Here is a 23,664-nt window from a genome sequence, read left to right on the forward strand (position 1 = left end):
ATTTATCATGTCTAGACTAGACACAATAAATCGAACCCCACTGGATCGATCGCTGCCCATCGATCCTGCGGGTAATATAGACAAGCCCTCAGTATTTCCAATGCCAGCCACTGCGACAATTTTTCTTAAAAGCATTTACCATCATCTCATCTAAAAATCTGAATAAAAGCATTCTCCACATATTATTTACCAGAAGAACTTTGCTTTTTGTGTTGTTTTAAGTTTGATCAAATATCTGAATTTATATACCAAATGTGTCCTAATGTCAAATGAGGACTTTGAACCTTATACAATTTCCATGGAAAAGGGAAGTTGATGCTCTCAGCTCCAGCACCACATGAGCCAAGCAATAGTTCCATAAATATGTACGGATTAAGGATTTATGAGAAAGACCTGAAACAAGCTTTAGTTTTTAAAACACTAAAATTAGCACTAAGGAGAATGTAACTATAAAATATTTTGACCCATGTAGCAGGTTATGGATCGCAAAGGTGGGGATCTATGTAAGGAAATTCTCAAAGAAGAAAGCAGAAATAATTTACAGATAGCCACTCTTGAAATAATATCTTGGTAAACTGAATGAAGGTTTAACAAAAAAAAAAAAAAGGGCAAAAAAAACGGTCCATCCATCTTCCATATACTCTGAAATAATCAAATATTCAAATAATCAAAAGGGACAGCAAAATCTAATTCTTTCCTCAAAGGGTAGCAAGCCACTTATTGAGTATTTACCTAAGGATTGCTTTGCTGGCAGTCAAATTAACACAGCAAAGCTCATTTGCCCAAAAACCTATTAAAAAGACTAAACCCGTTTAAAATAAGACAGACATTTTAGTGCATTTAGCAAGTTTAAAAAACAAAACATGGATATGCTCTGTGTGCTGGAAGATGTTTAGTATTCAAAAGGGCACAAGTTAAGACTAAGGGCTTATCTACACTGAAAATGCTGCAGCTGCACTGCTGTAGTGCTTCTAGGAAGAGACTACCTAACACCAACGGGAAGGATTCTCCCAATGACATAAGTAATCCACATTCCTTACAGGCGATAGCTTGGTCAATGGAAGAATTCTTCAAATTGATCTAGCAGCTCTCATCTACAGCAGGGGTTAGGTTGGCATAGCTACATCTGATCTCATCTACAGCAGGGGTTAGGTTGGCATAGCTACATCTGATCATAGAATATCAGGGTTGGAAGGGACCTCAGGAGATCAACTAGTCCAACCCCCTGCTCAAAGCAGGGCCAATCTCCAATTTTTGGCCCAGATCCCTAAATGGCCTCCCTCAAGGATTGAACTCACAACCCTGGGTTTAGCAGGCCAATGCTCAAACCACTGAGCTATCCCTCCCGGCCCTCAGAGGTGTGGATTTTTCACATAGCTATGCCATGTAAAATACCAGTGTAGAGCAGCCCCATGGAAAATGGTTCTAGAGCTGGAAAACATGCTTTAAAATCAAAAAATACATATATAGATACAATGCTATAGGCTTCTATGATACCGTGCTCTCAACTTTAAAAAAAAAAAAAAAAAAAAAAAAAAGCCACCTCTGAATGAAATTTTGACCCCTCCCCCCGTGAAGTCAATGTTAGTTTTTCAGTGACTTTAGTTGAGCCAGGATTTCATCCCATGGTTCCTTCCCAAAATCATCAAATCCAGGTCTGAAGGATCACCATATCTTGCCCTCTAAAAACATATTTCAGGTAGACCCTATTAATACATCTATGTTTGTACTTGGCTAAATCCATACTCAAAGATGTAAAAAAACTGCAAGGGGTACCAATCTGAGTCAAAAGACATTTGTGAAGATACCACTCTTCGGCTTTTAACGGGCTTCGGTACTTGAAAAAGTTCTCCTGCAATAATCCTTAACACAGTCACTCTGACAAGTGGTGATCCTGCCCAATATTTGATAGTGATGGGGATAAATCCTACAACTGTCACCAAACACAAGGTCCAAAAAAGAGCAGCCTTTAGAAAACACAGCTTGATTCATCTCAAACCAGCTATATTTCATTAGATAGGGCAAGCTGTAAGAAATAAAAATATTAGCATCCTATCACATTAGTACATGCTTTGGCAGTATGAGAAATCAGAATCTGTAAATTTACTTTATTATGAATGCTTTTAACTGAGGCCTGTAAATGATGACCCAATAGCCACAAAACATAAGACAGCATCTTCCTTTTGCTCAGAATTTAACATTCAAGTACGAGGAAAGCAGACAAGTTCCCGATTCTTCAAGTTGTATTTTAGATAACATGACTAAAAAGATGATTTTACATAAGAAATAAAAATACTGGTGATGTCTGAGTAATTTCAACTGTTGCAGAAAACAAAATCTTGAACTCAGATCTTACCAAGTACAGATACATATTTTCGACTGCTGAATTTAATATATTGCTCACGTTAACCTGGGATCTTATAAATAGTTCTTTTGGAAAAAAGTGTTTCTATTCATTTTAACTATCAGCTTCAAAATTCGTTAAAAACATTTTGTTTTTCATCCCCTTTCACTCTGCAAATCCTTGTCAGAATCACTTAAACACTTTCATCTCAACCTACACAACCTAATCTTGATGGGACAATCAATGGAAAGTCATTTCCATTGTGTTTTGTAAGTCCAAGTGAATCCTATTCATTACTTGGAATTTGAGAGATTGATTTTTTTATTGGACAAAGTATTTGCTACTGATGAAAGAGTTGGCCAGTTTGAGTGATAAATGCTGTGGTGGTTCAGCTTGCCAAAAATTATTCCCATAAGCAAAACAGACTATTATTCAATCAACAGCTTCATGTCAACAAGTAGTAATTCCACTTTAAGACACATTAGCAGATTTCAAGAGGATAGAATTACTCTTTTGTGTTCCCTCACCACTTAGGCTCACAACTTTTAAAAAAATTTCACCTGAAACATTCAATGGTTAACTAAATATTTAGCATTTCACATGCTGAATTCCTTGATTAAGGTAAAAATACATTAGGTGTGGCCAAACTACTGCCAGTAAGGTTCCTAAGATGCAGCTCGTATGCTGGATGTAGCACAAGCAACTTTTCTGCCACTTAAACGCTTTCTACCACATACATTAAAGTAAACCAGAGTGGATAAAAAATTTTTTTTTTTATTTAAATCAGCTTTTATTCAAATAAAATGCATTTTCATTTTTAAAATTAAACCAATTGAAAATTAAATTTGAAAAGACAACTTACATTAAAACGAAACTTACTAAAATCATTACAGTAAATAAAAACATTAAGCAATACATGTTTGCTGCCCAGTTTTAAAAAAAGTCAAAGCACTAAACTGATGGAAGTCTCTGGCTATGCACACAGTGCCAGAGTCTGCTGAAGTGCTTCATGAGCTTATGTCAGCCGTAGCAAGTGCAGATAGAATATTTTCTTCATTTCAGTTTACTTAACTCATTCAGTTCAATGTCTAGGTCATTCAAAATTAAACAACTGATTGAAAAAAGGTGAAAAAGCATGAATGCTTATTTTCCTATTCCAGTTTTTCAATTAAAACTAGGTGGGAGAGGATGACACCTAGAAGTTCTAAAATCCTAAAGGACATGATAACCAGAAACAATCACTTCAATTCACTAACTATAGACAATATTCTTTTGTTAAAGCAGTTTGTTTTAAAAGCACATCAGGTTTTGATAAATTTACTCTTCTTCTGTATCTAGTGCATTTAAGGTAGATTTATTTAAAAAAAAACTAAACACTGTTTTTGCACATTTTTTATTGAATTCCAATTTTTCATCCAAATACAGCTTGATACAAATGACAAAGTAAAAACTAATCATCCAGTAAATTAGAAATGCATCATTCACCATTTTCTAATATAATTAAAAAAAAAGAGCAATCTGAATAAATGTATGTTAAGTAATTTCTTAAGTAAATATATATAGAAATAATGTATTGTCCTGGTTAGCAAAAAGTATCAAATTTAGTGTAAAAGATATTTGCAAATCAACATGTTTTAATGGTTACCAACCACAAGAATCAACTTTTCTTTAGGAAGGTAATCAGAAAGTACAAATGCAAAACAAGATTAAAATTATTTAAATCAAGGTTTCTAGCTTACTGATTTAAATCATGATTAAAACTGGAGTTCAAAAAAATCAATCAACCCTCATGACAATGCACTCAAAGTACATGGGAATAAATGAGAGTTTTTTTGTTTTTTTTTTAAAGTGCTTGTCCCACAATTGCATTTGCATTCCCTCTTCATCTTCAGCAAAAGTGTATAAGGAGAGGGGATAAAATATCAAGAGTGTGGAGACTTCTGGAAGAGGAAATTTTTTTTTTTTTAAAGTAACAGACAAAATGAACATAGTAGGCATAGTTTTTCTCTCCACTTTTCAAAAGCTTAGTGGAATACAAGTAATCCCTGTTTCTGTGCTCCCATGTGTCCAAGTTGCTTAATTTTCTCTGCTGCTTCTATTATCAGCTTCCCTTCATCCCTCCAACAGTCTTTTATCCTTACCTCCAGGTAAATGAGATGTTCTTCAATCTTTTTTTCCTCAGACAAAAAGTGCTGTACTGCATATTGAAGTAGAAGAGATATTCCAGACAAAAAAAGTTCACAGATAAAAATTAATGATTTATATTAAAACAAAGAACAGAAATAAAATAAAGTCTTTTTTTTTTTTGGGGGGGGGGGGGGGGGGGGAGGGGTGTTACTCATCTAAGTCAATGGAAAAAGACCTAAATTTTAATTAAAGAAACCAAGATCTCCCTTCCGCCAACACAGATTTTGCAATTTTAAGGTAATTAAGCAGGTATGAATAAACACTTCACAACCATATTTTAATCAATCAAAACACCACTTTTACATGTTTCTACACAAATTGGTAAATCACACTGACATAATTCAGAGTAGCAGCCGTGTTAGTCTGTATCCGCAAAAAGAAAAAGGAGGACTTGTGGCACCTTAGAGATTAAACTTTATTTGAGCATAAGCTTTCGTGAGCTACACATTGGTCATCATCATCTTCACCTCAAAGGTGAAGGGGGTGGAGAAAGAACAAACAGGTTTGTTCTAAAGCGAAAATAAATTTCTCCTTTTCCAAGCACTTATTTTTTTTTAAAGCATTTCAATAAATCACAGAATAAATTTTAATAACTGTTTGGTGAATAATAAAATTAGCCATGAATGATTAAGAATGTCATGTATAATAATAAAACTTTGTTTATATATCAAGCAACATACAAAAATTTCAAAGCACTCTGCAGACACTACTGAATTAAATCTAAATCATACCTCAAAAGTAAGACAGTATCCCCACTTTACAGATGGGGAAAGCTGAGGCACAGAACAGTAAAGTGATTTGCTTAAGATCAATGCAGCTAGTCTATGGCAAAACCAGAAACAGAAACCCCAGAATAGGAGCAGCACAGAAGTCTCAGCCCAGGGCAGGAGGGACTCTGGTGGCTTATCCTTCATGCCCTTATGTAAATGAAACTTAAAATCAAATGCTAGTCTCGATTTTTGCAACAAAATTAGTTCCTGAAATACACATCTTCACCTTATTACAGCAAACTCAAGATTACTACTTCAAAGCAAATAAGAGTGGGGGAGAGCAGCAGTTTATTACAATATCCAACTGCAGTGGCAGGGTACTTCTATGCTTGACTTGGAAGGAATACACTAATTAATAAAGAGGGCAGTTCAGTCTCTGTGCCAATTCACATCCTCGGCAGAAACTGCCAACATGGGTAAGAATCAGTATCAGTTGTAGTGGTTTTGGGACATGGACATCCACACATCGGAAACTGAACTGATACTGCCAACTTATTGTACGTAAGATGCCAAACATTTGTGAATAAAGTTCAGCCATTACTGAATTGGGCCACTCAGGTGTATCTTACAGAGATCAACAACCAAGCTTTTATATTTATCTGCAATTCTTACGCACACCATTAAGATATGACCTTATTAAGGAATAAAGCCATGCAATCAACTTCAGTTTTATGTTGCTTTCATATACCGTATTATCCTAAGGTGGGAGGGTATCAAAACCCATTCAGCATTCACAACGAAATACGCGCTTCTCCTTTTCTGTACAACAACAATTATCTAAAACACCCTTTTGCAACTGTTGTCAGATGCCACTGGTCTGAGTTTGAGTTTCCCAAACTCCTCTCTCAATGTTTATGCATTGCTTTTATAAGACATTTATTCTGTTTCTACTCTGCTCCAGTCAGAGTACAAACCTCTTATTCAGATATCACTAAGCCAAAGTGTATAGCCATTCAAATCTGTTCTTTGTACTTATTAATATGTTTTCTTTCAAATAACCTTCATTCTCATGAAACCTGAGTAGGCTATTTCCAACACTGAAGATCTATTTCAAAGAAACACAAAAATCACAAAAATATCTGTCTGGAAGGGATCTTGAGAAGTCATCAAGTCCACCCTTCTGTGCTGATGCAGGCCCAAGTAAATTTAGTCCATCCCAGACAGGTGTGTCCCATCTGTTCTTAAAAACCTCCCATGGTGGGTATTCCACAACATCCACTGGAAGCCTATTCCACAGAACTACCCTTACAGTACAGAAGATTTTCCTAATATCAAACCTAAATTTCCCTTGCTGTACATTACAAGCATTACTTCTTCTCTTATCTTTAGTAGACATGGAGAACAATTGACCACTCTCCTCTCAATAACAACCCTTAACATATATGGAGACTGATTACAAGGACCCCCTCAAGTCTTCTTTTCTCAAAACAAACGTGCCCAGTTTTTTTACCCTTTCTTCATAAGTCAGGTTTTCTACACCTTTTATCATTTTTGTTGCTCTCCTCCTCTCCAATTTATCCACATTTTTCCTTAAGTGTGGTGTCCACAACTGGGCATAGTACTCCAGCTGAGATTTCATCAGTGCTGAGTAGAGTAGGACAATTATCTCCCATGATTTACATATGGCACTCCTATGAATATGCTCCAGAATGACAGACTCTTTTGGAACTGCATCACATTGACTCTCATTCAATTTGCGATCCACTATAATCACCAAATCCTTTTCAGCTGTACTACCACCTAGCCAATTATTCCCCATTTTGTAGATGTGCATTTATTTCTTCCTTCCTAAGTGAAGTACTTTGCATTTATCTTTATTGAATTTCATCTTGTTAAATTCTGATCAATTCTCCAATTTGTCAAGGTTGTTTTGAATTCTATTCCTACCCTTGAAAGGGCCTGCAACCCCTTCCAACTTGGTGTTACCTGCAAATTTTATAAGCATACTCTCCACTCCATTATCCATGTCATTGATTAAAATATTGACTAGTACCAAATCCAGTTTTGACTCCTGTGGGACCCCATGAGATACGCACTCCTAGTTTAACAATGAACCATTATGACTACTCTGAGTATGGTCTTTCAACCAGCTGTGCACCCATCTTATAGTAATTTCATCTAGACTGCATGTTCCTACTTCGCTTATGAGAATGTCAGGGGGATTGTATCAAAAGTCTTACTAAAATCAACTACTTTTGCTCTTCTACAGCTACCCTTCTATCCACCAGAAAAATAACCCTAGGAAAGGAGGTCATTAGGTTGGTTGGTGTGATTTGCTCTTGACAAACCCATGCTGGTTATTCTTTATAACTAGGGATGTCAAGTGGCTAAAAAACTTAATCGTGATTAATCACGTGATTTAAAAAATTAACCATGATTAATCACACGATTAATCGCACTGTTAATAGAATACCATTTATTTAAACAGTTTTGGATATTTTCAACATTGTCAAAAATATCGCTTTCAATTACAATACAGAATATAAAGTATATAGTACTCACTTTATTTTTGATTACAAATATTTTCACTGTAAAAAATGAGACAGTATTTTTCAATTCACTTAATAAGTACTGTAGTGCAATCTCTATCATGAAAGCTGAACTTACAAAATGTAGAATTATGTACAAAAAATAACTGCATTCAAAAATAAAACAATGTAAAACTTTAGAGCCTACAACTCTACTCAGTCCTACTTCTTGTTCAGCCAATCGCTCAAACAAGTTTGTTTACATTTCTATTGTCAACAAGAAGAGGGCAGCATTATTACTAAAGATTCATATATCCCTTCATGCTTCAGCCACCGTTCCAGAGGACATGCGTCCATACTGATAGAGGGTTCTGCTCAATAACCGTCCAAACCAGTTCAGACCAACGCATGTTTATTTTTACCCTTCTGAGTTAGATGCCACCAGCTGAAAGGTTGATTTCTTTTTTGGTGGTTCGGGTTCTGTAGATTCCGCATTGGAGTGTTGCTCTTTCAAGATTTCTCTAAGCATGCTCCACACCTCATCCCTCTCAGATTATGGAAGGCACTTCAGATTCTTAAACTCTGGGTCGAGTAATATAGCTATCTTTAAAAATCTCATTGGAATTTGGTACCTTCTTTGTGTTTTGCCAAATCTGCAGTGAAAGTGTTCTTAAAATGAAGATGTGCTGGGTCATCATCTGAGACTGCCGTAACACGAAATATATGGGAAAATGCGGGGTGAAACCAAGTTAGAGACATACAATTCTCCCCCAAGGAGTTCAGTCACAGATTTAATTCATGCATTTTTTTTTTTTAAAACGAGCGTCATCAGCATGGAAGCATGTCCTCTGGAATAGTGGCCAAAGCATGAAGGGGCATACAAATTGTTTAGCATATCGGGCACATAGATACCTTGTGATGCCAGCTACAAAAATGCCATGCAAACGCTTGTTCTCACTTTCAGGTGACATTGTAAATAAGAAGCAGGCAGCATTATCTCCCATAAATGTAAACAAACTTGTCTGTCTTATCAATTGGCTGAACAAGAAGTAGGACTGAGTGGACTTGTAGGCGCTAAAGTTTTACACTGTTTCTTCTGAGTGCAGTTACATAGCAAAAAAAAAAAAAAATCTACATTTGTAAGCTGCACTTACACAATAAAGAGATTACACTCAGTACTTTATCAGGCGAATTGAAAAATACTATTTCTTTTGTTTGCCATTTTTACAATGCAAATATTTGTACTAAAAATATAAAGTGACTGCTGTGTTGTATGCTGTGTTGTAACTGCAATCAATATATTTTAAAATGTAGGAAAAAAATCCAAAAATAAGTTTCAATCGGTATTCTATTGTTTAAGGGTGCAATTAAAACCGCGATTAATTTTTCTGAGTTAATCACATGAGTTAACTGCGATTAATCGGCAGCTCTGCTTATAACCCGATTATCCTCCAGGCGCTTACAAACTGATTAATAATTTGTTTCAGTATGTTTCCGACTACTGAGTTAGCCTGACTGGTCTATAATTGCCCAGGTCCTCTTTTTTCCCCTTTTTAAAGATAGGTATTTGTTTGCCCTTCTCCAATCCTCAGGGACCTCATATGTGCTCCTTGATTTCTTAAAGATCATTGCTAATGGTTCCAAAACTGCTTCAGCAAGTTCCTTACGTAGCCTAAGATGAATTTCATCGGGCCCTGATGACGTAAATACATCTCATTTGCCTAAGTATTCTGTAACCTGTTCTTTCCCTATTTTGGCTTGTATTCCTTCCCTCTTGTTAATATTAATTCTGTTGAGCATCTGGTCACCATTAACCCTTATAGCCCTGGTCTACATTGGGGGGTGGGGAATAGATCTAAGTTATGCAACTTCAGCTACGTGAACATCATAGCTGAAGTCGACGTACTTAGATCGACTTACTGTGGTGTCTTCACCGCAGTGAGTCAACTGCTGCCACTCCCCCATCAACTCTGCCTGCGCCTCTCGTGGCGGTGGAGTACAGAAGTCGATGGGAGAGCTCTTGGGCGTCAATTTATCGCATCTAGACTAGACGCGATAAATCGATCCCCACTGGTTCGATCACTGCCCACCGATCCGGCGACTAGTGTAGACATACCCTTCGTGAAGGCTAGAAGCAGAATAGACAAACATCTCAGCCTTCTTGATGTCATCGTTTATTAGCTCTCTTTCCCGCTAACTAGAGGACCTACAATTTCCTTCATGTTTCTCCTGTTCCTAACATAGTTAAAGATCTGCTTCTTATTGCCTTTTATGTCCCTTGTTAGGTGTAACTTTTGTGCTTACCCTTTCTGATTTGTTGCTACATGCTTATGCTATTCTTTTGTATTCTTCGCTAGCAATCTGTCCATGTTTCGACTTTCTGTAGGATTCTTTTTTCATTTTCAAGTCATAAAAGAACTCCTGCTGTAGTCATATTAGCTTCTTACTATTCTTCCTATCTTCCCTTTGCAGAAGGAGAGTCTGCAGTTATGCCTTTACTATTATCTCCTTGACAAACTGCCAGCTCTCCTGAATTCCGTTTTCCCTTAAACTTTCACCCCTGGGACTTTACCTACCAATTCTCTGAGTTTGTTAAAATTTACCTTTTTGAAGTCCATTATCCTTATTCTGCTGCTTTCATTCCTTCCTATCCTTACAATCATTACATCTATTATTTTATGATCATTTTGCCTTACACCTTCAGACTGGAAACCAATTCCTCCATATTGTTCAGAATCTACTCTAAAATGGCTGTGCCCCTGGATACTACCTCCACTTTCTGAAACAAGAACTTACTGGAAATTTTGTGTTTTGCCGTATTATTCTTCCAACAAATGTCTGGGCACCTAAAGCCCCCCACTACTACCAGGTCTTGCATTTTGGATAGTTCCATTATTTCTTCTAAGAAAATGTCTCATCCACCTCTTCTTCCTGATTTTGTAGTCTGTAGTAGACTTCCTACCATGACATCACCCCTATTTTTTACCTCTTTAATCTACACCCAGAGACTTGATTGGTCTGCCTCTCACCGAGCCTCAAAACAAGTGTCTATCTCTTTGACACATACTGCAACACATCTTCCCTTTTAATCCTGCTTGACCTTCCTGAACAAGCTATACTCTTCTAAACCACAGCTGAGAAAGGAAAAATGGTCTATTGGTAATAATACTAGCCTGGAACTCAGGAGAGCCAGGTTTAATTTTCTGCAGGGTGGATAAAAATCAATGATTTAAAAAAAATAAAAATAAATAAATCAGATTTTTTTAATTTAAACCAGATTTTTTTTGATAAAATGCTTTTTGAGTAAAAAACCTATCTAAAGATAAAGATACATTATAGCTCAAAGATATCATCATGGAATAGGGATTATTAATTCTAATTCTATAGTATGAGACAATACTTACATGTAATGTTTAAGAAAAGTTTTGTAAATAAATTCCAATAGTTCATGAATTAGGACCTCAATCTTATGGGGTTCCACAGGCTTCTGTGTTGATTATTTAGGTTAATCTTTCTATCTACCCAATGGGACTCAGTGCTCAGTCTAGAAGATACCATCAGAGATGCTTAGTTTTGCAGTTCTCAAACTGGATTTGTGTCTCCAGAGGTAACATGCTTGTTAACAACAAAAATGTTTTAAATAAATAAATAAATAAATAATATATAGAGGTGAGAAATCATAGACCTCAACTCTATTGTCCCTTTGCAAATCTGTGTAGACAGAGTCAATCCCCGACCTCTCTCTAAAAGTGCAAAGTTTCAAAAAGTTCAATGAATAGATGATTGTTGGGGGCAGAGAAGACGTCTGGAGATAAATGTAAGAAGCAAGGAACATATGCTTTTTTGTTAAAATATTGTATGTTTGCTGTTGAAGAAAAATATCCAGAATACTTAACGTTGTTGTTTTAGTTAAATAAAACAAGGTAAATGTCTGTCTGGTGATGTTCTCCTCCTAATACAGCATGGCAAGAAAATCCTCCAAATATGAATGATTAACCTACTGAATTGGAGATAGTTCTCCTCCCAATGATTTCATAAATATCTGCTTCAATTACTTTTGGTAAATGAAATAACCAATCATTCATTTTCTGATATAGCTGTAAAATTAATCTGAAAAGTTTTCAAAATAAATCACTGTTTAAAAATGTATAGTGTGTATCTTCTAAAAATGAAACCTACATCTATCTCTGAGTTGTGAAGAATATGTATTAAGGTTATAACAACCAACAAGAATGCACTTTTATGTAGAAAACCATGATTAAATAGAGTCTTCCTGCCTAATGATTTAAATCATGAAATCCACCCTGATTTTCTGCTCTACCACAGACTTCCTGGGTGTCTTTCGGTAAGTTACTGAGTCTCTCCTTACCTCAACTCATCTTCTGCAAAATGGGGATCCAGGGTATTCCAATAAATAAAGATTGTGAAGTTCTAAACACTATGATAGTGGGGGCCATAATTATTTTAGATACCTAGTTTTCATACACTCCTACAATACACCATAAAAACACAAAACCAAAAAAAATGAAAAAAGTTTTGCAATATCCCTATCACTTGATATTTGTGCGCATCCAGTCGATACTCCAAGAACGAAGTCAGACTTAAAATCTAATTTAATTTCTGATTCTACAGGCAAAACTAATCCATAAACCCAATTATTCATGAGTAGAAAAGCACAACGTGGTGCGAGCCTTCTATAAAGGTGCTTTTAAGTAGCTATATTTTTATGATATAGTTTATGACCACTATCAATGGAATTTGAATCAGAAACACGTAGCATCATAAGTAAAGCCATTTATTTGGGGAATAAAAGATAGGTTTAAACTGGTATGAAATGTGAGAATGTCCATAAGCAATAGTGTTTTGTCCACATTCAGGCAGTAATTTGCTTATATAATGTAAATTAAGGCATCTGAAAAATGGTCCCCATACTTAAACGATCATACATATTAAATAGTCCCAATATTGCTATAAAGAAGTTATATATTCTAAAACTGAACAATGTAGGAGAACAAAGTCTGAACCTAATTCTGGATGAAAATATTGGACTTAAGATACTTCAGAACATGCTGCCAGCATACACATGTGGGTTCAGGCCCTAGACATACACACGCCAAAAGGACAGAACTTCTAAAATGTGTCAGGATTGGTTCAGGGGCAGCGTCTTCCATAAAAGGATGGCCTGGAAGCAGATCTCTTCCTGTTCTGCCCACACCACCATCACTTTGCAGTTCAGCAGTTCATAAGAGCTTCCCACTCCTCTTTCCTTCCTCTGGACAAAAACAGATACCACCTACCCTCACCCTTTGTATTTACTCTTGTAGTTTCTTTTTCTTTATTCACCTGATAAGATCAACCAGATGTTCCCTCCCTATGGATCACTGGCCATGATATCCCTTGGAATCATGTGCTGCCTCAATGGTTTGGTCAGCAAATCATATGGTGGGATCAGCTGATGCCTTGGAGCTATGAGCTGCAGTGGCTGATTCTCCTACCCCAGTGTCTCATCATCCACCTAAGGGACTGAATCCACCCTGATTGAATCAGTATGATTAAGACTAGTGCTTCTCCTCCACCTGCAATTCTGAACCCTTTCTTTCAACTGATTGTGCTGTGTGGTCTGAGCTGCTGCCATGCAGATGACTGAGGACACATATCCAGCAGGCAGTAAGGACATTAGCTGATTAAGCTGGAAGCCAGACCCTGAAGCCCAAAAGTATTTCCTTTGACAACACTGAACTCTTTCATCATGATGGTGGGTAGCTCTCTAACACAAGAATGTATACGTTTAACATAAATATTGTCACAGTTCAGGTCAATAGCACCCGTATTCCCTATTTATGGTTCAGCAACGGCACCCACTCCAAGCTGCTCAGCCATCACCTCTCTTGGATGGAGGTGCATCTCTGCGTTCTAACCAGACTACACAGTTTCCTGACTACACTGTGATATCCCCAGAAAAAGACAGTCTACCTAACAAGGCCTACTTTGCTCCTCTTTTCAGAGACAGTACACAGTGTAAGTGCCACAGTTAAGTTACCGCACTGTTCTTTCTAAGCAAGCACATTTATCTTTAAGGTAAAAGCATTACAGTGAAAACATACTAAATACAATAAAATAACCCACATGCATGCTAGTATGCTTACGAAATCTCTTGCACAGCCTCATCTCCACAAGAACACTGGTTAGCACCAGTCCTTCCAATCCTTCCCTAAGGACTGGGGCCCTCCCCTGGGACAGAAGATCCTGTCCGTATGCTGGATCAGAAAGAAGGCCCCAAGTCAGTTGAAGCTCAGGTTATTTATCCAAAAGTCCTTTCTTTGTGTGTAGGTCTCAGGAGAATCCAGTTTGAACCAGTGAACCTCTCTCCAGGGGGCGGTAGCTCTCTGGAGTTGTTACAACTGAGTTTATTTGCCTAACTACCCACCACTGTACTTTGTTCTTGGAGGCCTGTGGTCCATCTCCCCCATAAAATTACATACAATCCCTTAGTAGCAATAAAAATTTGCATGTTTAAAACAATCAACTCCTAAAAAAATTCAATAAAATTTTACTCAATTCAATAAGATTTGTCCAGGACGCTGTCATACCTGCCACAAACATTTCCGCATGTATTGAGAAGTGGTAGCCTAGTGTAGATCCATTTTATCAAGGTAGTGACGGGGGGGTGAGGGCTGATTCAATGCAAAAGGTCAGGAGGCTGTGGTCAAGCACTTTCACTAGGATTTAAGCATCAACTGTGTCTGAGAAAAAGGGTTGGATTCACTATACTAACAGGTTAAATGATTTCTTTGGGAAGATGCCTGCCCAGGATTCTGGGTTGTGAGCAGAAGCTCTAATACAGCCTTGATTTTAAATTAGATGGTTTAAGTCAATAGGATTGTATGATGTTTGGGATTTCAGCATCAAAAGGCAGGCAAGTTATGACAGCCTGAAGCATATGTTACTTGCCCTTCCCCCATTTCACTGTTGCAAGGACAAGTTGCTCTCAGAAGTTATCCTGTTTAAGTTTGTATGTTTAAATAAAGTTGCAGCCATTTGGCCAAATTCCAGGTGTGTCTGTCTTTATTGGCCCCTTGCCATTCACAATGCTTTATCTTTCATTTATGACTGAAAAATAAGGGTAAGCATTTCACTTCCCAGAAACGTTAAACTATGCCAACACCATCCTATTGAAAAATACTTTTTTTGCCAAGTTAAACATTAAAATGTACACAAATAAACAGCACCACTTCTCAAACAAGCTGACTACCAGCACTTTAACAGCATTCTGACAAGGTTTTTGTACACTTGACACAAATGACAACATTAATTACAAGTTACACGTATTTTCACAAACAGATAGTTTTTTTGGATCAGCTAAGTGGCAGTACGTGGAAGCTTCGACATTTAGAAGTCTTCTACTTTCTAAAGTGGTGCCAGAATTATCAGACAAGTCATGCAATACCAGAAGGTAGGATAAGCCTAGCCAGAGTAATTCTAAGTGTGATTCATGGTTGCCAATCGGTAGATATGGAAATGACTGGCTCACGAACCATTCAACTGTCCAGTTAGCTTCAACAGCGAGGGGCTGAAACCTACTCAACACTCCCAACTCCTTGATGTAATAAATACTCTTTCACTATTAGCCCAAATTAATATATTATGCTACTTCTACAGCAAACAACAAGCACCCTTTTTAATAATTTTTACATTTTTATATAATTAAACTAGTACATTTTAGTTTAAGTATAAGTAACTTTTCTTTCTAAATAAAGTCCAATTATAAGTAGTGTACTAAGGCACAGTACTTGCTACACTGTCAAGGACAATTAAACAAGATTCCTGACATTGTTCTGAGTGTTTGGTTTAAGAACCACATGCTAAACTGGCAGCACACAACTGAAAAGTAGGCTGCATCTGATTAAAGGAAATAAAGGGATTTAAAAAAATACATCTAAGAACAATAAAATACCTCAGATTTTTATACAACGCTACAGTAGGAACAGTTCAATTGCCCCAACCTTAAATAAATGATTTAAGCTTCAAAAGGGGTTTTTTGTTATATATTTGTATGGTGCTTAGTATAATTAGGTCCTGATTGATGATTGGGGCCCAAGATGTTGCAACATCACAAATTACAAAATAATAATTGCAGCACCTAAAGTTAGATTTAAAATAGTTGATTGTCCTCAAGCTTTCACTTGCAACATACCTTTTCAAAAAAGGGGGTTCAATAATGTTGACAGAGTTCTTTGAAGTGTTTTAAACTGCCCATGGGATGAAAGATGCTCAATTAGCAGCCCCAAGGAAACAAGTCTTCTATTTGTCCATGTAACAAATCCCGTACAAACAGCAGACGTACAAGTTCCTTACTCTATCTCGCCAACATGTCTCAACCTTGACATGGAGAGATCACCTTCAAAGGTAAGATGATAATTTAATCCTTGCCTTCTCTGCTGAGTCTGAAAATCTGGTGGTGAATTTTGCAATTTGGAACCTGGACTGTGAACAAGCTTATTTCACATAGGCTACAAAATAATCAGATGGTAACAACTTTAAGTCACTACTATCCTGAGCAAGATTAAGCCTTCTCTTTTCTACCTTTCCCTGCATTTTGTCTGATCTTTTCCTCTCTTCTTCCCTTCAGGCATTCCCTTCTTTCCTCCTCCTCTTCATTCTCCCCAACTCCTAAAGTGCTTCTAACATTTGCATTTTGAGTGTCCAATGAATTTCTTATATCTAAGAACAGAAGAGACAAGGCAGGCAAGTTAGTGATATTCAATTATGACTGTATGACCAGGTTCAGTATCATTGGAAATAAACTCTGTTTATGAAACAGATTCCATTAGTGTCTTCTGATGTAAGAGGCCCCAAGACTACAATCTAAACTAGTGGTGGGCAACCTGCGGCCCGTCAGGGTAATCCACTGGCAGGCCACCAGACAACTTGTTTCAATTGACCATCTGTAGGCACAGCCACCCGCAGCTCCCCGTGGCCACGGTTCGCTGTTCCAACTGGTAGCTGCAGGCGGCCACGCCTGCAGATGGTCAATGGAAACAAACTGTTTCGCAGCCTGCCAGCAGATTACCCTGACGGGCTGCAAGTTGCCCACCCCTGATCTAGACCATAAAAAAAAAAAAAGAGACCCTTTACATAGTCCCTGGAAGAACTGAAAAATACTGGAAACAATTCCAGTTCAGATCTAATTTTGCTTTTCATATCAAGCAGCAAAATGCACTCACTTGTACACATAGGGTTTTTTTTGTACATCACTGATGTCTTAATATTTTCTTATATATAGTTTTTATTTCCCAATTCCCACCTCCAGCCAGGGTGTACTGATTTAAATCAAAGAAATTAAATCAATTAGCAGGAAACCCTGATTTAAATAATAAATTTTAATAGTGTTTTGCATGTGAACTTTTTAGTTATTTTCCCCCAAAAAAGTTGATTAGCTGATAACCATTAAAACATGTTATTTGTAACAAAATAAAGCCTATTAAATTTGGTGCTTCTATTTGCTAATCAAGAGGATAAATGTGTATAGATTTAGTGTGTATATATAGTTAACTATATAGTTTAAATTACATTTATTCAGATTCTTAATTTTTACACTGTTAGAAAATGGTGAATGATGCATCTCTTATTTAATAAATGATATTTTACTTGTGGGTTTGTGTCAAGCTCTATTTGGACAGAAATTCAATTCAATTAAAATGCACTAACAGCATTTTATTTTTTGTTAAATAAAACTACCTTAAAAATGCTAATACATAAGGAAAAGAGTTTATTAAAACATGTTTTGCATTTAAAACTAACTGATTTCTTCAACAAAAGGAAGTAGTATCTGTAGCTAGTGAATTTAAATTATTGTTTCAAGTCCCAATGTCGCTTAAGATTTTAGAACTAGTAGCTCCCATCCTTTCATACACAGTTGCTATTCTTAGATTGACAGTGGAAAACAAGCTGGTTTAGCACTTCAGATTCTGGTGCCAGGTGCTTAGCCAGTAACTGCCGCTAGTTCAGTGGTCTGATTTTCTTTAAATCTTGGCACCAAACATGCACTGTTTAATATTTTTAATTAAATTAAAATCATAATAGATTATAATAAATTTAGGCCTTAATATAGGTTGTCTCATTCAAAATTTAATTTTAAAGAGATATGGTTTTAAAAAATAAACTGGTCTTTAATTGAGTAAAATACTGATTTAAGTTAAAAAACCTGATTTTTCTAAAAAATAAACTATTTTAATCCATCCTGCCTCCAATGCTATCTTGAAGCATTAGTCTTGTTACACTGAAGTGAAAAACGAAGCCTAGCAGTCAAGCTTCAGCTGATCAAGGAAGTCTTTACCAAACAGTGTTAAAGTAAAGGAGTACTTGTGGCACCTTGGAGACTAACCAATTTATTTGAGCATGAGCTTTCGTGAGCTACAGCTCACTTCATCGGATGCTGTAGCTCACGAAAGCTCATGCTCAAATAAATTGGTTAGTCTCCAAGGTGCCACAAGTACTCCTTTTCTTTTTGCGAATACAGACTAACACGGCTGTTACTCTGAAACCAGTGTTAAAGTAGGCTTCAAGCTAAATTGCTGATTCAGTGAGAAGTTAACCTGCACTGAAGCACCTAGAGGAGCCTCCAACTTGCCTGAAGTGTATGAAGAACAGAACTTTCAACAAAACACAAACATGGGAATATTACAATACCCTTTTCTGTAATTATCACCATCATCACCACCAGAATTTTCATGAATACAGCCTTAAAGAAAACCAAGCTTCACAGGCGAGGTGGCTGTTCTGTTTTAAGTTCAACAAAAAAATATGAAATGATTTCTGTAAATACTTCTGCATCTGCACTCAGATGACTCTAAGCTCCTGAAAAGGTCTAAAATGGTAGCTGTAAGAGATGTTTAATGACCCACCATTCATAGTGATGTGGGTGTACACTACCGAAAATATTAACTACGTAAGTAATGTTGTTAACTTAAAATACCAATACTTTTAGCAGAAACATTAAACAAATGTGCTTATGCCACAATTTCAGTCTCCCATGCCTTCCCTGGTGCCAAAAACATAAATGGCCTCCATCCAAACACCACAACCTACAGCTTTCTCCTAACAAATTCTAAGTTATCAATACAAAACTCTACAATACATTGTACATACAACATTTCACATTGACAACTGAAAATTATGGGGCAGATGGTAATTTTAATATAGAAATAAACAAATTGTGTGTTGATTTTTCATATTTAATTCCATAAACCTCCATTTTTAATTCTGCTAGATCTGCCACAGAATTTCGAGTCTGATGTACAAAAGTGTCATACGGTTTATGTCCTGTTAAACGAGAGTACAAAAAGTTTTTAACATAAGGCTATTCTCGAGCTCAAAATAATATGAGTCAGCGGAGACTTACTACTAGTAGTTTGGAGCTTAAAATGACAGAAGGGAGAAGCACTGTTTTGTTTTTCAGCTTGAAGAATCAGTAGGATGTATTTTACATCCCCTTCAAAAGGAAAGGGCATGGAATACTGTGCCACTCCTACTGACCCATTCAGTAAGAAATCAACACAGGTAATTTTTTCAGCCCATTTCATAAGATCCTTGCTGCAAATGGGTGGAGATGCCACAAGGATGTCTTACCAATGTCTGTAGGTCACAAATCCAGCAATGCCATAAACAGAATCAGTTACAGAAAAGATATGTTTAGAAATAAATCCAAGCAAGAACTGCATATGTAATGGCATAGCCACGTATTCAATAACTCAGAATAGACTCTTTTGGATGGTCAATGGAGCTCTTACCCTCAACAAAACACATCACTGCTCACACTTGATCTCACTGGTGCCTAAAATGTATGCCCATATATACACAACAGGGCAATCTGTTCCTAGCTCAGTCACTATACCACAGCAGAATTACACAGATGGGTATGAACCACATGACCCAATTCCTGCTGGAATGCAGGAAACTGTAAGCACCTTTCCCTTTAAGGGTGATCAAATAAAAGGGGCACTATCGGTCAGTCAATATTAAAGTGAAAATCAACTCTTTGTTAATAAATGTTTTATGTACTTGTTGGAGTCAGTTGGTAGCACCATCATTATGTAATGTGGGTATAGAGTGAGAAACCTAACAATATTATGGGATAGTGCAGGGAATAAATCCAGTTATAAACTCTCAGAGTTCATTTTGACAGAAAGTAAAGAGAGGCTTACTTCAAAGTCATGTTTTACCTTCACAGAACAAAGTTAGAATTCAATCTTCTTACTAAATAGTTAATAAATAATATTTAGATATGCTTAGTTAGAAACTTGCAACTACACAAATTAAGATTTGTCACATATTTTAGAGAATAAATACATTTTAAAAATGTTTTCTATAAAATTACAGATTATAATCAGGATTACTGGTTATATGTTAATACTCCACCCAAAGAGGTACCTGAACCTGGGTTTTGACACTAGAAATACTCTGAAAGACAATAAATTAAGTATTAAGAACTGCTTGATCTTTGGGCCTGCTGGCCTTTTGCAGTCACTTTCTGGGACCATCAGCCTTTGGAAATAGCCAATATTCCATACACTACAAGAAAGTAATTTAGATTAATATATACCCAAGAAGTGAACCATAAACAAAAAAGAAAATCAGGAGAAAAAAAAACACAAGAAAAAAACACATTTTTTTTCTTTATTATCTACTTTATCTGCTCAATTAGCAAAAAGAAATACTATTTTCTCAACAATTAACTAAATTTCACAAGAAAAAACAAGTTTTCCCAGGTAGTTTGGGGCAGGAGGCAATAATAAACCATTTTCATATTCAAATATTCCCTTAATAAATATCGAACTCTAATAAAGTATTGCTTTAATATCAGAGAAGTTGGTCTCAGGATTCTTATTTTTCAAGGGGCTTCTGTCTTATTGTTTCATGTGGACAGAATTTTTTTTAAACTGAAAAGGATTTCCCTTACTTAAGACACAAGCGTTACCCACGGTGGGCTCATCAGTTATTCAAAAATAAAAAAAAAAAACCATCAAACCAAGCTCACAACAGCACTATTTAAACATTTTTAAAGGCAACAAGCTTATGCTCAAATACATTTGTTAGTCTCTAAAGGTGCCACAAGCCCTCCTTTTATTAGGAGCATACCAATCTGAATAATAAAGGGGGAATTTAGCCACAATGTGAGAAAAGCAAATGCCCATTGCAAATTAACTTCTGCAGTCCTTAAAGAAAGAGGTAAAAAATATACATAATAGTGACTTTGGAATTTAGCTGCAAGAATGAATTAATTATACTTGCAAAAAAATAAAACCTTCCCTCTTTCTCTGTCTCCCATAAAGATGCACCTATTTCTCATTTAATGGGAGTTATTTTATATTAGTCTTGAATCAGAGTGAAAATCTTTTTGCAATATGGAAGCCAATGTAGCTTGCATGTCAGGGAATCCTGTTCCATCAGAAAGTGTCAGGAAATGCTGTTCTGAGTTTTACTCATAAGACTCTGGTAGAACTATTTTTTGCTAAACTGTTCCATTTAAAGTGACATACTGTAGTTTTCTGAGTCAGAACGTAAGTCATGCAGTTATTCATGTTTATATCCCATCAAGAATGGTTTCTCATGTGATATATTAGGTACATATAATTCAATAATATGGGACTTAAACCAAATTACACATTGTACCATGTTAAGAGCAATATTTAATGTCACGCAGCCTATTTTCACAGGCCTTTCAACTAAATTGCAATAATTATTGTAAGCAGTCCATGGAATCACTAGTCTGTTTTCCCCCTTCTTTTTCTTTATCTTCACTCCTCTAAACCAAGTGCATAGGGCCAAAATTGATTAGTTTAATTTAGTGAAACTACATTCTCTGTATCACAGTTGGATGGAAATTCTACTAACAGATACAGAACGCTTCTAAAATTTATCACTTTTAATTTATTTCTTTAAACATACACAAAAGATAAGGGGAGCCTTTTGGTGGACATCATTGTAGCAACAGGCCTTTCATACTAAGGGACTACCTAATCAAGATGAAAACCACACGCGATCTAACAGGTTGTTAAACCCATATAGAATAATTCAACACTAAAAATAAAAAGCCCTTGATTCTCCTCCCACACGAACTTTGACAGCCACTAACAAGTTCGTTATAAGGCAGTATTTCCCATTATATTTTAATATCAAAGCTCAGAAACAGAGTTTAAGCATTTTTAAAAAATAAAAAGAGCATCAGCAAAACATAGTGATATGATTCTTTTCTTGAGGCAGACTGAGCTGTATATTTCAATCCTCTAAATATGTAACTTAATCATGTCCAGTGCATATATATTAAGGAGGAGCAAAGGGTTGGGAAATCTTACCAGCACTACTCTTCACTCTCGCATTGCATTACATTAATTCTTTTGTGCCAGGAGTTGGATTTTCCTGCATGACATCCATTGCCAGCATTAGATGCACTGAAACCACTGGCACCGAACAATTAAAAACAGACTTGCACAAAAACTAAACCTCGACTGCTCTATCAACAATATCTGCTCAAAATATTCTCTGATTCCATAACAGGTATTTCCCTTTTTCACTGAACACCATTGCTTAAAATATTTAAGCTATGAAAAAAACAAAATCACCCTTCAAATATTAATAACTTTTAGCTGAGTAAGTATAAATCAAGAAGATTCAGACCGCTCATCCAGTCAATCACTGACTTCTCACAGGACACTAACTTCCATTACCTAATCCAGATAACAAACCATGTCTAATATGCGTTCATCATTTTGACTTGAATACTTTAAGTTACTCTGATTTCACCTCTTTCATAGTCTTGCAACATTAAACTTCTCATTGCACTCAAAATACATTTCTAGCCTTATTGCTAGTAAGAGCATTGTATAGTCATTCCCTTTTTTCTTGGATTAACCCATAAACATTCAAATATTAAGAATTTTACCACAAACTACTAATATTGAGCAGATTAGGGAATCAGAAACATGCACTGAACTTGTTTTCTGCCCTCCATACCATGCCTAGGTATTTCTGGGGGTCCCACTGATCTCCAGTTACAACTCTTGCATAAACAAACTGTATTGTCTTAGAAATGGCATTTCCTCATTTTGATCAGGTTTAATCCCAATGCTTGTTGGTTCTGCAGTCTGACATTTAATGTACACATGAAGTAGTATTTTAGCAGAAAAATTACAACTGAAGAGTGAAACTTTTTTTAACAGGAAAAAACAATTTTATATGACAGTTATTAGGACCTAGTTTTATACTGTTTAACTACTGTTTCATCACAGAGCATATGAGGCTAGTAACACCACCACCACCTGCTAAACAGAGGTATTTAAAACCTGTATTCAGTAAGAGTAAAACAAATCACATGAATTTATAATTACAATGATTTAAGACGATTTTCACCAAACATGCATGCTTTAACTATAATTATCTTCTGTATTTTTCTTTGTTATTATGTCAAAATAAAGGCGATTAGGCAAAAATATGTGCAGCAGCACACGGAGGAGGAGGAAGCAGAGCTGGGCTTCCTTCAGGTATCACTGCTGCTCCTCAATCTCCAACTGCATCTCGCACAATACACACAGAGGCCAGCAGCTGCTAATAGCACAATACTGATCTTTAACTTCCCTTTCCCTTTCCGAGAAAGAATGTGCATTTAGATTCTTTATAACTATACATTTTCCCAAAACACCAATCTCTCGTTGGTTTCACGATTCTGCATAATGTGCATACAAACTTAAAGGTCACGGCTGCTTCCTCTACTGTTTACAACCTCTTTTGCAGGGTCCCCCAAATCATATCGCTCAAGTTACTTATAATTTCCAGACTTGTAAATACAAGGGCCACATGGGAGAAGAAGAGTTATGTTCCCATATCCCACATTAGTGGG

General features: G+C 36.3%; 1 protein-coding gene across 2 annotated transcripts in view; it reads right to left on the reverse strand.

Annotated features, from left to right (window-relative positions):
- Window positions 1-23,664, reverse strand: part of HS2ST1 (heparan sulfate 2-O-sulfotransferase 1) — a 168,405-nt gene that overhangs the window by 143,927 nt on the left and 814 nt on the right. The gene's annotated exons all lie outside the window — the stretch shown is intronic.

This window comes from Chelonia mydas, chromosome 8 (genome assembly GCF_015237465.2).
Source record: "Chelonia mydas isolate rCheMyd1 chromosome 8, rCheMyd1.pri.v2, whole genome shotgun sequence".
NCBI classification, from domain to species: Eukaryota; Metazoa; Chordata; order Testudines; family Cheloniidae; genus Chelonia; species Chelonia mydas.